General features: G+C 38.8%; 1 long non-coding RNA gene across 1 annotated transcript in view; it reads left to right on the forward strand.

Moving 5' to 3' along the window:
• The first annotated feature begins 9,187 nt into the window (after positions 1-9,187).
• LOC127020658 (uncharacterized) overlaps positions 9,188-14,848 on the forward strand; it is a 102,445-nt gene continuing 96,784 nt past the window's right edge. Inside the window, exon 1 of the long non-coding RNA XR_007767097.1 lies at positions 9,188-9,250. This is a non-coding gene — a long non-coding RNA (uncharacterized LOC127020658). The remainder of the gene's footprint in view (positions 9,251-14,848) is intronic.

The raw sequence follows: 14,848 nt of genomic DNA on the forward strand, positions 1-14,848 counted from the left end.
TAAGCTGGAAAAGCATCTTTCCTATTTAATATATACATATACACACAGATACATATATTCAATTTGAAAAGTAAAAGGAAATGACGAATGTGTATTTTCATAACAGCCTCAGGAAAAGTTTTATAGCCATTTAAACACAAGTAATTCTGTTATGCAGTAACAAATTAGGAGTTACCAGGGCAACTGCATGTAATAATTTATTCATACTACCTCTGGAACACATACCACCTTCTTAACGTGACTGACTGATGTGTTGTGTGAAATACATGTATTTCCAAATTAGTAAGGAAGTCAGTCATATCATTACGATAAAATGGCACCTTTCCCTCAGGTTTGTAAAGGTTAGTGAAATGTACAAAAATACAATTACAAATAAGTGAAATGTATAAATAAGTGAAAAGTTTATTTGGCTTTACTTTTGCAGGTCCATATGTTTGGAAAATTCTCTAATTTTTAAGTATTAACCTTCTGGTTTTAAAATAAGGCCAGAATTAGTATCTCTTAGGATCCACATCAGTGAGATATTAATTTTTCATCAGAATCCTCCCTCTTCAGAAAGATAAAGATTTTCTGCAGATGCTTCACCTTCATCTCTCACACTGAACATTGCATTTGCAGCGATCCAGTTCTTTCTGTCAGAACTTCCATGTCCTTGTCTCCTGATTAATACCATCACCTTTACTTTTAACAAATGTTAATGCTATACTTTGTATAATTGTCTAGCATATAGGTACACTTTATCATTTGCAACCTATCATTAGTAATATATATGATCTTCTCATCTTACTGATTATCTATCACACTGAGGAAAATGAATCGATGTTTCCTTTCACACATGAAGGAGATTGACACAATTGTTTTCCTAAAAGCTTGGAAAGCTGCATTAAAATCGGGATCCCAATCATTCAGACAATACATCTGAGTCCAGTATTTAGATAATTTTTTCACATTTATGAAGGTTTCATCAACATCTGCATCTCTTCAATTGCGAACTAGGTCATGAAATGTAGTTCTAACTAGAGTTTCCTTGTATCTGCTAGCAGCTTCTTTAAAAGCCCATTTTCTCCTCTGTCGTTCATTATTTAAGCAGTCTGCCCAAATGCTGTGTGTTAAATTGTCTCCAGGAACGAACACCCACCACAGTTACGACTGAATACACAGGTTTCTCAAAACAACGTTACCCAGCCTCCAGATCCAGTCTGCCTCTGCGCACAATTAGAATGATAAGCATTGAAATCTCAGAAGTTTGGAGTTGCTTAATATGAAAAGCTTGTAATCCTTGAACAATATATTGCACCTTGTCAAGAACAAAGCATATTTAGAATAACTGGAGACTTCATAGTTTAGTGTCGATCAATTACTTAGGTGAGAGCATGAGCTGGAGATTTGGAATGCTACAGGCTCACCAAATGCTGTTTTTAGGAATTTAGAGAGGCTTGTTATGGATTCAGCCCTCATATTTGATCTGTAAATGCTAAAAAGCTGTTCTGTTTTATAACACCATGCCCCCACCCCTATCGTGCAAGAACCATTCTCTGCACATCTAATTCTAATCAGTAAAGTAAATAAACTTGAACTTGGAATACTCTCAAGAGCACTTGCTCATGTTTTCATAAACACTAAGGAAAGGACCCAAGTTTCTGGTACCTAGTATTAAAGCCTTAGCTGAAATACTCATTCCGGCTGTCCCAAACTAGAATATAGCTTCCAGTATGCACTTGGAGAATTACGGGACTCTGGAAGGTGACATGACACTCCACAGGAAACCATAAAGTCTTCTGGCCCTGAAATACACGACTGCAAAACTCATTACATTTACTTTATTCATAATCCTTCTGGAGGTATCTTTTCTACTTCCCTCTTCTCCCCCTCCACCCCCCCCAAATACTTCCGTAGATCTATTTGGTTGTTGGGCTTAAACAGTTGCATTTTAATGTTTTATTAGGCATGGCAGGAGAAAAGCCTGGTTTCTATTTGAAATGGCACAAAGTAACTACAAAAATCAATATACAAATGGTATGATTGCCTGGTATTGAGCTACAGTTTTAATGATTACAGAAAATTAGTGGGCCACCTCACAGTGCAGACCTATCTATCTGCTCCCCGGGGAATGGAAGGTTACATTTAACTTTGATATACATAGAACTTTATGGAAGGCCACTATCTTGCTAATGGGTGAATTAACAGCATCTGTTTGACAAAGCTGGACTTAAGACTCAGAGTTGGATCAAATCTTGAGGTAGGGAGATTTTTGCTTCCTTCAATGCTTCTGGGTGTTGTCTTCTTAAATGCCACCAAATGTCTTTTTTAATGCTTGAGGATTTATCTTCTGAAACAGTAAGGCTCTGGGGGAGCTCACCCCAGTGTATGAGATTTGTCCAAGCTTGTTCACTACCGAATTTCTTAAAATAGTACTTAAGTGTTATCTAGGCCTTGTGCTGTTCTCTTTGCAAGGAGTTGGATCACCCTGAAGGATTACGTGCTTACCTTATCCTGCCTGAAGAGATACATTTATAATTTAGGCAGCTTTTTATCTAACTATGGGGCAGCCCTTGTAAGTTTTCAAAGAAAAAAAAATCAAGTTTTAATGAGAAAACCTGTTAAATTCTAACTTAATTTTAAATATTCTCTCTCTATTTCTTTCTTATAGTATGGTAAAAAGAAAAATGAGAAAGTAAGTATTGGTTCAAATCCAGTCATATGTGTAGAAGAAAAGCACATAATGATAACAGTGGGGTTGACACTGAAGAAGATACCTTTTGCTTACTAAGTCTCCAACAAGAGCTAGAATTACCTTATTTTACACTGATGCATCCGTGCATGTACCCATGCATACACATTCTCTGTGCGAGGGAAACTCCTGGAAAGCAAACCAGCAAATCTCTGGTATAATAGATGTTCAGCTGAAATTTTTGGCTGCTACACTTATCAAAGACGAGAGACAAGAGCTATAGAAATAAAATAACTGCTGTGGATTTTCAGCTTTTACATGGCTTCCATCCCTTTGTTCCACAGTCCAACTTACTGGAAAAACTACAGAGAAAAGAATCTTCAAGTGGCAACTTTTTCTCTTCTGATCAGTTTTTACAGGTTGCAGAAACTAAGGTTTAGGAATTAATTTAGTAGCATAAGGTTTTCAGGATTTGCATGATGAGCCGTAATCAAACTCCTTGGATGGCTGAACTGTCAAAGATACAGCCTGACTGCTGCACTCCCTCTGTTCCCCACTGATGTCCACGGGGTTCCCAGTGTGCTGCCTGTGAACATCAGGATTGTGTTACAGCAAGACCCACCATGGTGTGTCTCATTATATCTAGACTGAAAATTTTGGATGTAGCTAAGATGTCTACAACGTCTCATCCATTTGATCTCAGATTTGTGTCAGGATTTTGGCTGATAATTTTGCAGACTTCTGCAAACTTCTCTAGTGTTTTAAAAACATGGTCTTCCTTTTGTGGTAGACTTGGCTGTGATAGTAATGTTTTGGCTTGGAGCTGAATGACAACTTCTTTTCATCTTTACTTTTCTTTGCTTACAGAAATGTTGACATTATTAGAATACGGCTCCAAAGGATTTTGGTAAGTTTTCAATTAGTGGATTTGTAATGAATAGTTTACATATGACATCATAGTTTTTTCCAGGCCAAGACACTACTATGTGAAGTCAGATTAAAAATACTAAGCTGAATTCATATTTATTATGTTAACTTTTAAAAGAACATTTATAGAAAAATAATACTTTACCATTAGAGTGCTGGCATTTTCTGTGTCTCAGATACAGAATTTGGTTTTGCAGCCTCTCTACTGGTAAAACTCTTGTTGAAATTAGTTTGCTGCAAGGTGTTTTTCTATGAAAAGATTATCTAATATCACCTAAAACTGACTGGGATGTCTCTGTCTTTGTACTAACACAGGAGATATTAATTCCTGCCCTGACCAAGAAACCATTTTGAAGAAATGTAAGTTCAATAATTTCATGAGGTTACTGCTGTGTCCTTCCTGTTTTCTTTCAATTCATCTTGCAAATTGCTCTCTTTTATTGCTTTTAATTTCAGGAACTGTTTGTGATTTGATAGCATTTTCTGACGTTCACCATGAAACATCCTATGCTATGGCTACATTAGCAAATAAATCAGCAAAATAGGGGCGGATTAGTTGACTAAAGAAGTTGGTGCTGAGGCTTCTGCATCCACACTACATGTTCTTTGGAGATTTTTCTTCAGAATAAATTCAGTCTGGTCTCCTGGACTAAATTTCCACATCACAAACATGGTATGAAGCTGTCCAAAGGAGCTGCTATTCGTTCAAGCCCTTATGTCCCTGAAAGTTGGTTAACACCTGAAGATGAAATTCCAGTTCAGTCCTCTCTGAAAGCAATCAAACAGAATTGCTTTGTCAATCCGACCAGCATGTAGTGACTGGGTTCAGGTGGGGGCTCGCTTCAGAGCCGCTCTGCTGCTGCAAACCAAAACACCCACGTAGGCACAGGTCAGCTGGCTCCGATTTCTCGTAAGGAAAGTCTCCTGAATTTCGGAAAGCTAGTTCTCTGTAAGATATCTCAAATTGAACAGTCAAAACACTAGTCACTTTGGAAAGTGTAGATCACAGTAAATAAATGATAGATGGTTTAACAGTGTCAGTGCATAGGAGTAATTTCACTCCCATTAAAAGGAGTACTCTGATACAGAACTGGATAAAAGTTTGCCAGGTAAAGTGACTTCACTGGGAAATGAAGAGACTGAAATATTAAAAAATTTGGGTAAATTTGGGGGATTATTTCAGCCAAAATTTAGAAGTAGGACAACATTTTAGCACATTAAAACATTTTATTTTATAGATGAAAGTTTTTCAGACTGTTTCAAAATATTTCACTTTGGGTTGAAAGATGTAGCTGACTTTTTTGTTGTTAGGTTTTTTTTTTTAATTCTGCCAAACAGCCAGAAACACTTCCGTTTCAGATCAATTTTTTCCCTGATTTTTTTTTCTAAACAACAAAGTGGGAAAATTGATTTATTCACTTGCTGTTTCTTATATGTTTAATTAGCTTCAGATGTCAGATCTTAAATTATGATCTTCTCCAGGGTAAGGCTGTGTCAAAATTTTCTGTAAAGCAGTTTTGGTAAATCAGAGCATTAGGTAAATAAAAGGAATATTTTTATTATTTATTTATTTATTATTTTATTATATATTTATTATTAATATTTAAATCAGAGCATAGCTGCTTCACTGTTCTCATTATCAGCCAGAGACTGCTATATTTTAAAAAGATTCTTGTGCTCTGCTTCTGGTTCCAGCCTGAACCACAAATTTCAGACACTTGACAAAACATGGAGAGAAGAGAAGTGGAAGTACAAACTGTTCTGGTATAGCTCTTACTCCATCATCTGAACCAGTTCACCCACTTACTGGCAATGAGAATCTGATATGATGAGGCGTTGTGGTCATGCATGAGCAGACACTCAAGGGGACAAATGAAACCCAGGGCTCTGCTAAACAAGTTTGGGTGGATTCAGCTGTGGCAATGTGAAGCACCACCATCCTTGGCTATTTGCTTTGTGCTGTCCCTTCCTGCCCTTTGTAGGCACTCCTTGCCCCTGCAATGAAGCAGGAGAGACATATGCCTGTTGTCTGCAGTTCAGCCTGGTGTCCAAGTGCAACCCACTTTCTTTGGCAGTTTAAGCTAAAGCATCAGTTCTAAGCAGAAACCCATCTCATCCTGCTACGTGGCTCTGGAGGTGGGCACAGGGCAGAGCAGGGTTCAGCTGCTGGCTGCCTTCTCAGGAGTCTGTCTGGCAGAGCTCTGATATAGACAGGCTTAATTCAAGCATATGAGTGCATCATTTGTGTCTGCAGTATCTCTTTAATGTATGTATTTTGGAGAAGTTGTTTTGTAACATACCATACAATGTATTGGAATGTTTAACAAGGAGCCACTCCTATACTGGTAACTTGAAACCCCTGAACTGGAAATCAAACTAAAAGCAAATTCTCCCTGGTTCTTTAATATCCTTCTACACTTCCAACAAGCTCCATCGTTAGAGGTTATTAAAGAGCTTTGCCGGGGGGATGCTTCCTTTCTGAGGTAGTACACAGAGATCTGGGTTTGAGGTTGACTGATTTGTCCAATATCACAGTTTGGTGGCAAAATTTAGCTCCCAACCCGAGGTCCAACCAATAGTTATTGCTACCTCTCTTAGGGATTAGTTGATTTAAGTAAAGTGTCATAAAGCTGCATTATTTGAATGAGCTAATAATTCTGAACTAACCTGGAGTTGCTGGTAAATCTGCAGCAAACAAACAAAAAAGCAAAGGAAAAACTCTTGTCACAATTTTACATGTGAATACAGACATGGCAAACTGCACCAAGCCAATGAAAGGGGTAAAACAGTCCTACAGCACATCTTTGCCATGCAATCCTGTTTGACTCAATCAGTGCTCCTGGTTTTTGTGGGAGCTGTTCCTGGATTTCGTCTGTCTATGAGAAGACAGAAATGCTCTGTCCTAGGGAGAACAATTGAGGGGAAAAAAGTGTTTCTTAAAATCCTCAGTAAAAGCCTCTCTGCTTTATCTGGAGCTCATTAGAGAGTTTAAAGAAAACCCAATGTCGTGTTTAAATGCTTTTCCCCCCTCAGTTTTATAGATAGTTAAATGGCATACAGGTTGTGGCTGTCTCAGCCATCAAAAGCTAAGAAAGGAGGTTAAAAGACCCCAGGGATCCTTCACATTAATTACTACCACTGTCAGTTGGTGTGAAACCATGTTTGGGCCTTTTAGAGAGGAAGAGAGTGTAATTTGTGCTTTCAGTTTGGGCTGAAACAAATCCTGCACATACTGATGGTATATACTCACGTGTAAAAATGACTGATTTGTTTCCACTGAATTCTTGTAGTTAATCTGGAAAAAAATTATGGGAAACCCCCTCACCCTACCCCAATAATTCCAAGTGAATTTTAGCAACCTGAATTGGCAGAGTCTGTAAAACTGGCTTGAATTAATTGGAAGCCTAATCCACGGAAATTCGCGAAAAAATGCATTATTCACTCCAGTGTAGCAGCAGGGAGGAGAAATGAAAGAAGTAGAGAGGAAAAGCAGAAGCAGCACCTAAGGCAAAGGGCTGTTATTTGAATTTCATAATCAAGGGTGAGACAAAGACACCTCTTTGTCCAAGTAAACTACCTTCTGAAAGGGAAAATCTGAAGAAAATACAGAACTACGCAGTCTGAGCATTGGGGCTGGTTGGACTCTGCATCCCCCATCTACAGCGGTGCACAAGAACAACCAAAGTGAAATGAAGTTGCTATAGCACTGCAGCATAGTGTACGGGATGCATTTGCCCCACTGCCTGCCACTCAATTTTGTCTTGTGTTGACAGCCTGCTGAGAGAGACACATACAAAATAAAAATTGAGGTGCACCACAGCCACAGGAAGACTGGTTTGAAATCCCTTCCCACACCTGCATCATGCCGCATGTGATGGCAAACCAAAAAGAGACATTATATGCAAGCTACTAAACACCTGTATGCATGCAGAGAAGTGGCAAAGGTTGAAAAGATACTTAGAAATTATCTGGAGTACGTAGATGACAATTATCTCGAAAACTGGCGATTATCTTGCATTACCTAACAAATATATCTCAGGAGGCCAGAGAAAGAGAATGGGAGCTGGAAAGAAAGCAGTTGAAAACCTGTTTTTCATTTTTAGCTGAAAAGCCATGGACTGTAGCATAGTCCTATTCCTTCTAGTTATAACTGTAGGTGTTATAATTAGGAGTGACAACTTCAAATTAAGTCCTCTCCTGAGTAGGAAATATCCAGAGAAATGTTTGAGGCTGTTCCATTGAATGGCCCAGGTCCTGAGCAGGGTACTGCTGCTAAAACTGACACAGCAAGATGGGAGAATGGTTGTCCTCAGGTTTAGACAGCTGAACTGGCTCTCTGGGCTGAGACAAGTGCCAGGGCTGAGCGCAGGAGGGGGACTGGACCATGTTGCTGAGCAGAGAGGAGCAGGACTAACCCTTTTGGTAGCAGTGAGTTGTTAGATCAGCTCCGTCATCTTCTAAATCCTCATCTTAACATACCCTGCCCCTGTAGTTTCACTTGGCTGCATTATGCTTGTCCTAAAGTCTTTGGTACTACTTTGCACAGTACTCATCCTTTCTGAAAAGATGCTGTGTTAATCTACCCCAGAAAGGTGCATGGTTTGCCTACCAGAATTTGGCACATAGATACATGCTTATGGCAGGAATTCAGTTTTTCAAAAAAAGAGAACAAGTAATGGAAGTCTTCCTTAGAGGTGCAGAAACTAAGAACAAGGTCTTGTGCTTGCAGAAATACAAACTCTCATTTTCACACTCCTCAGCAGAAGCACAGAGAAAGTTAAAGCATGGAGCTGGCTTATTTTTAATTAGTGTTGCATCCCCAATACACTATGACCTGCTTTTTGGCTTTGCCACATATGTGTTTTATGATGTGTAATCTCCCAGTGTTTGTTTCCATCATCTATAAATTGGGCTATATGCAGACACGCTGCAGGGCTCTACACAGGCATGGGGAGGAGGAGACTGTGCTGCCTCACAGCTGCTCCCTGGTGCTGCTTGTAATTCACATGTAAAACTGCTCTTCTACTTACATGCGCACACCTCGCAGGGGGGATGTGGAGGTTAATTAATTGCTGTTTGAGAACTGCTTTAAGATCCTTGGATGAAAGTGCAACTGAATATAAAATGATTAAATTAATTTTCAGGTTGGGGTAATCCTCATATAAGCAAGGAAGGATAATCATGCCGCACATCTACCTTCCGTGCTGACTTGCACAAGCACACATGTGAAGCACTTCTGCATTCCTCATGAGGAGCAGATAGGGCAGAGGGCAATTTTGTTGTGCCCTGAACTGTTTGCCTTTTGCTGGGCTTTTGGAGAAGGTGGCTGCTTCAGAAAGGCTGAACATTTTAAAGACTACAGCTGACTCTGATGGAAGTCATTTGCCATGCCTAACCTCGGTTATTTGGTGTTTGGTGATGGGATGGGATACAGGTGTGTCAGAGCAGCAATCCTCTGCAAAGAGCTGATGAAGGGCCTAATTGCTTAGACTGAGTAGCTGGCTAGAAGCAGCTGCTGCAACTCTGACTGCCCCACTCAAATGGGGGCATGAGGCAGAGGCATGGGGCTGCCACAGGAGCCACCAGAGGCAAAATGGAGGAAGCAGGATGTCAGCGTGAAGGAGAGGCACAAAATTCTCTGCTGCTCATCAGGTATTTGTGTGCTAAAGTTGGAAGAAGTGGAGAGTAGGGCTGGGATAGGCTCTTCTCCCTATCAGCCTGGAGGAGAGCTAAAGAGGCAAAGGATGAGTGAGGTCTGCAGTGGGGCATAGCCTATGGCTTTCTGGTCTTTGGTATGTGGAATTAATCCTTTTTGCTTTGGGAAGGGTGAGTCCTTGAGCTATGTACGTAGAAAAGTTTGTGGGTTTTGTGCCCAAAATATGGTATGAAGGGATTGCCTGTGGGTACTCTCAGGGCCCTTTTGCAATTTAAAACTCATTTGCTGTGAAAACTCTGTAAGCTTCTCTGTAATCTCTAATATATTTGATTAGAAAAACTATGTATGGGTAATGATGTGAGAAGCTGGCCACGTCTGGTTACTCTGGAAAGTAACTTCTGCTCTAGTTTACAAACCTACATCAGTTGGGAAGCATTTGAAGAGGTCAATTTCCTCTTAAATCTTCTCCCTGACAGTGTACAAATTTCCCTTCTGTAACAATCTTTCTCTCTCAGAAACAAACAAAAAATATTTTCAGAATTCAGGGGCTGAGGAAATGGATGCCGCTGTGGTCCTTGTTCTCCTTTTCTACCATATTAGAAATCCTGTGTGTGTAGTACTCAGGCTGTTAGGAAAGCAGAAGGAAAGGCTTCATCAACCACTTGGATGGGTTCTTTCTTATCAGCAGATACAGTTGTATCCTGGTTCTTCTCATCAAAAAACCAAGAAATAATGTCTAGTTAATCCAGGTTTGACTGCTACAACCTGTGAGTCTCCCACCAGTTTTGTATGTGATAAAAGCCTCAGATATTTTTCAGGTCTCTAACTCTAATTGCTAAGGCAAGCCTGAAGTTTTATTTTGTTTTTTACTTAATATGTTTGGGCAAAGGAAGGATTGATTTGTTTTCAGGTGCCTTTCTGGTGGTATGCTGTGATTGGGAAAGGCCTTACTATCTACCAGGAGCAGCCTGTTAGTTACTAATATCGGAGCGCATTCCACTTGTACTCTGATTTCATAAGGAGCCATATGCTAAATTCTATACTAGTTACTTAGTTTAAACTTATCTAACTGAAATTTTGTGTAGAACTTACCATTCAAAGGGGAAATGATACCACAATAGGATTTAATGAATTGTGTGCCTACAAATGCAATATAGCTCACAAAATACTTGGATAACTGCTTGTCCTGCAAATGCAGCAGTAGAAAGCTGTGCTGCTCCTCCTTCCCCCAGCGTGGTCAGAACCTGCAAATTAGTTTTCACAGTGACAAGGTAACCATTAGACATGAATGGAAAACACATGTGCAATTGTGTTGGGTTGCAGTTTTAGAATGCCTGGTTGTGATTCAAGGATTTTTGCATTTAGTGATGTTAATTTGAAGGCTATCACTGACCTCTTTGGTGCAGGATCAGACCCTAATTACTAATTTATAGGTATGAGTTTAGCATGGTGCTTGGAGATATGCTGCCATCTTGTTGAGGAAGGAACCTAGCCTGCTGTTTATTTTAGTTCTGTTGGACAGTAAGATTAGATCTTAAGATTAAGCTAAATAAGTGGTTCGTTCATCATTTATTTATATCCATGTTCATAGCTTGAATCAGGATTGTTGGGGCTTGTACTACAGATTCCCTCTGGTTCCTGGAGCTTTCCAACCAGCTGCATCTGGCACTTGGGACTGGGGTGCAAAAGCGGAGTGGTGGTGGGCAGCAGTAGCACTGCTCTCTGCTGTGTCTGGGCTGTAGCATCGTTCTGTGAATGCTCCCTGCCATTGCAGGGGTGAGATGGATAGTGATGGATAACCTAAACCCAGGGGAAAAAAAACCAAATGGAGCCTCATGCACTGGGCAAATAAAAACATCAGAGATCTGAATATAAAGGAAGAACTTTGTGGGGCAACTGCTGATATGGGTGAACCTCCAGGGCTTTCCCTGACCCATGGGGAAAACAGAGCCCTTCTTCTTTGGGATGGTCTGCAGAACAAATATTTGGTGATTGCTTCTCTCAGTAAGAAAAAGTTACAGCAATGACAGAGCACAACTAATAAAGGGGAAAAAAATCAAAAGAGAAGGAAAGGTGAAGTAGTGAGACAGAAAAAGAGGGTAAAGGACAAAAGGTGAAAAGGGAGAGGAAGGTGTCAGATTTCTTTTGGCATTCATGTGATCTGTATATAGTTTGAATATATTTTCCAGAAGAGGATTTCCCCTTGTGTTTGCAACTCAAAGCTTCTAGCAAATTCCACTGTTTCCCTTGGCATTTCTTCAGCTTCTGTGGATTTTCCAGTTCTGCTTTTCAGATGCAATGCAATTGTCAAACTGTGGGGTTTTATTTTTTTTATTCCCTGAAGTAATGTGGCTTAAGGTATATTGTGGCATTCCTTAAAATTTTAGTTCAAAAACTAAAAAGGTGCAGGGACCTTGTTCTTTTCTGGATTTCTGGTTTAATTCATGGTCTTTAGGACTCCTTGGATATATGAAAATGTTGCTTGTCTTTCTCCACTTTATTCCCTTGCATGAATAAGTGAATAAGAAGATTTGGGATTCTCTATGGTATGGGTAGATGGTGATACACAACTATTATGTTCAAGTAAAATACCAGTAATGGGGTGGCTGAGACATGCTCATAAAAATAAATACCATCAAAGGCGATGATATATTTGGGATAAGTAGAGAAATAAGAGACTTGCTACATCACTGTCTTAGGAACAAAAAAGCTTCTACCCCACATTGTAGCCAATTCCATCTCCCCTGTATGCCTATTCAAAATGTTCTTTTTGGCTAGTCATTTTGAAATTTCTTCGATAAGAAGATAATAAATGTTTTCTAACAGTAAACGGTACAGATGGTAGTTTGCTTTATCTTTACCTCTTCTAGTGTATAAAATTAATGATTTTTAAACAGTCTTGCTTTACATGCATGCCATTAACAAGCTGAAAACATTTCATATTTGTCAAAGCAGGGCTGCAAAATAAAACTGTGATCACTAAAGCCTGGATATCTGGGGAGAGCGGAGAAATAACTAACATGTGGCTCTTCAAAAGCCTGCATGCAGTGAAGATGTGTTAAGAAAGTGAAAATTGTTTCAACTTGTTCTGAACTGAAGTAGGATCCTGCTAATGGATCCATTACCAACATGAAGACATGCAATAAGGTTTTTCCTAATCACTGCTGTGATGGGCTGGTGAAAGTATTTAGGATAAGCTGCAGTAATAGCTAATTGTATGTGGAGGCCCAGCAGCTCGACCAGGCAAAGGGTTTCAAAGGGCTGCATGGGAGAATTCACTTCACAAGAGGCCCCTTTCAGATACTCTCCAGGTTTGGAGCTCCTTTCCTTTTAGTACACATTCTGGGAAAGCACTTTTATAATCCTCCTTTAGAGTTATTGCAAGCGAATGCAGTGATGGTTCAATGAAAAAGCATGAAAACAGTAATGGAATTTCTTTTCTTCTTTTTTTTTTTCTTTCCTAATAGGCCCTTTAGAAAGTCAGACCATATGTGTAGAAGCCTTATTAACTAGAGGACAGGTTTGGAAAGAACTGTAGTAAATTACAAAAATGAATTTGAAAATAAACCTAGAAAGCACACATTTGAGTTCTAAATTGGTACTTACTGAAGAATTATAGGTCTGATTTTTTTTTTTAATCTTATGACAGTTCAACTAATGTTTGGTGTAATTTTTATAAGACTGAAACTTATTGGGCAGAAAGAGTATTGTGAGGAAAAGTTTAGAACACTGCATATTTCACTTTGAAATAGCTTTCTTACAGAGAATGTAAAATTATAGTTCTCATATCTCAATACATGTATTGCAGAAAATGATTTTTGGTAGACTATGTAAATGTTCTGGACGACCTACATATGAAATACAGAAAAGCATTAGACTGTTTTATGTAGCTGAAACTTAGAGAAAGCTAAGACTGGAGGTGGAGGGAGAAGGCATTATTTCTGCCTCGATGCACAAGGATTTTTTTAATAATTCCAAAATATTTTTGGTCTACAAGTGTTTCTCTGTTTATACTTGTTCCTAACCTGTTACAGGTATGTGCATTGTAGGGCTATGTTTTTTTTTTCCTTGTGCCAGCATAAGTAGAAAGGATGAATAACTTCCAGGAAATAATGGACAAATCTTAAGAAGAGTTTTATGCTTAATTCAAATAAAGGCCTCTGTTTAGATATGATCTGAATTTTGTGTGGATTACATGACTTTTCTGTTCAAAGGTCTCTGAAAACTATCGTTTTCACTCTCATCCATAATAAGAATCTATCAGCTGGTCACTCTGTGGAAGGGGGAAGAGAAGAGCTGTTAATTCTTTATTTAATTCAAATGAATGATGATATCAGAATGGTTGGTGTAAATGTGGTGTATTTCAGAACAAATGTGCATTGCATATGTAGTGTGATTGTGCCCTTTGGAGAGATCATATTTATTGTTTCTCTCCCCAAACTGCTGTTAGTTACAGCATGGTCTATCTGGTTGAAGTAATACCTTTTCTTTACTTTCCATTATCCACTTTTTCAGATTTGCACGTGATCCTGCAAACTATTCTGACAGAAAACCTGCACAGCACAATTTGCAGAACTGAAGTGTATCTTTAATTCAAAAACTTTGGAGCAATTTAGACTTTTTTGTGGCTTGTTTCTTTTTTAATTCATTACTGAATTAAATATTCTTATTATGGAGACATCTTGGAAATCACCAAATAGACCATGTTAGTGGAAAGTAATATGAGATGTATAAAGTAGTACAGGAGAATTTTGCATATTATACAATTCCTTTTATCTCTTATAAAATGCACATTGGTCTTGCTTCTAGGTGTTAAACACCTTATGTTTTTCCTTTTTTAAATTTAAACTGGTTTCTCATGTTATGGTTTTTATGTGGCTACAGAAAGGCAGTGTTGGCTGTTACATTTTAACTGTCTCAGTAGGTCGGTGTGGAACAACTTTGCCCTGTTATGGTTACTTTGCCTTTGGGATTAAGATTTTTCTAAAGGTTCCTGCAAATAATGATTGAGAATCAAGAATTTGGAATGTTGTTTCAAATCATTATGTGCAACAAAAAATATATATAAAAATTGATAATCATGTTTAAGATGGCAAGAAATAACTGCCCTTTTCTGGCTAACTTTAGGAGAGAAGAGAATGGAAAAGAACAGCAGAGAGAACGTGAGCTGCTCGTTTTTTGCCTTTTTTTTTTTTTGCTGTGGGGGGAGTGGTGATGTTTAAAATCCCTAGTCTTTAGTACAAATGGTCAGTCAAGGAAAACAGGTAGACTTGCTACCTTTCTCGCTGGTCAGATTAGAAATAGTGACAACTGAAACCTGCCAATTGAAAAAAGCCCAAAGCAGTGTGGAACGGAAGAAAAGCTTGCACTGGTAGGTTCCAAGGCTGGTCTCGGCCTACTGTGTCACTGTTTCACTCCATGCGAAACAGCAGCCTCATAGCAATAAAGGATTCTTCTTTAGCATACTTACCTTGGAATATATCTGACTCCCATATCCTAAATTACTGGAAAATGACAGCCTTTTGGTGGATAAATTAATTTTAGGCATGTATTTTAATCATAATAAAAGGCAGTGTTTATTTAGAAATGTATTT

Source organism: Gymnogyps californianus, chromosome 11 (genome assembly GCF_018139145.2).
Source record: "Gymnogyps californianus isolate 813 chromosome 11, ASM1813914v2, whole genome shotgun sequence".
NCBI classification, from domain to species: Eukaryota; Metazoa; Chordata; class Aves; order Accipitriformes; family Cathartidae; genus Gymnogyps; species Gymnogyps californianus.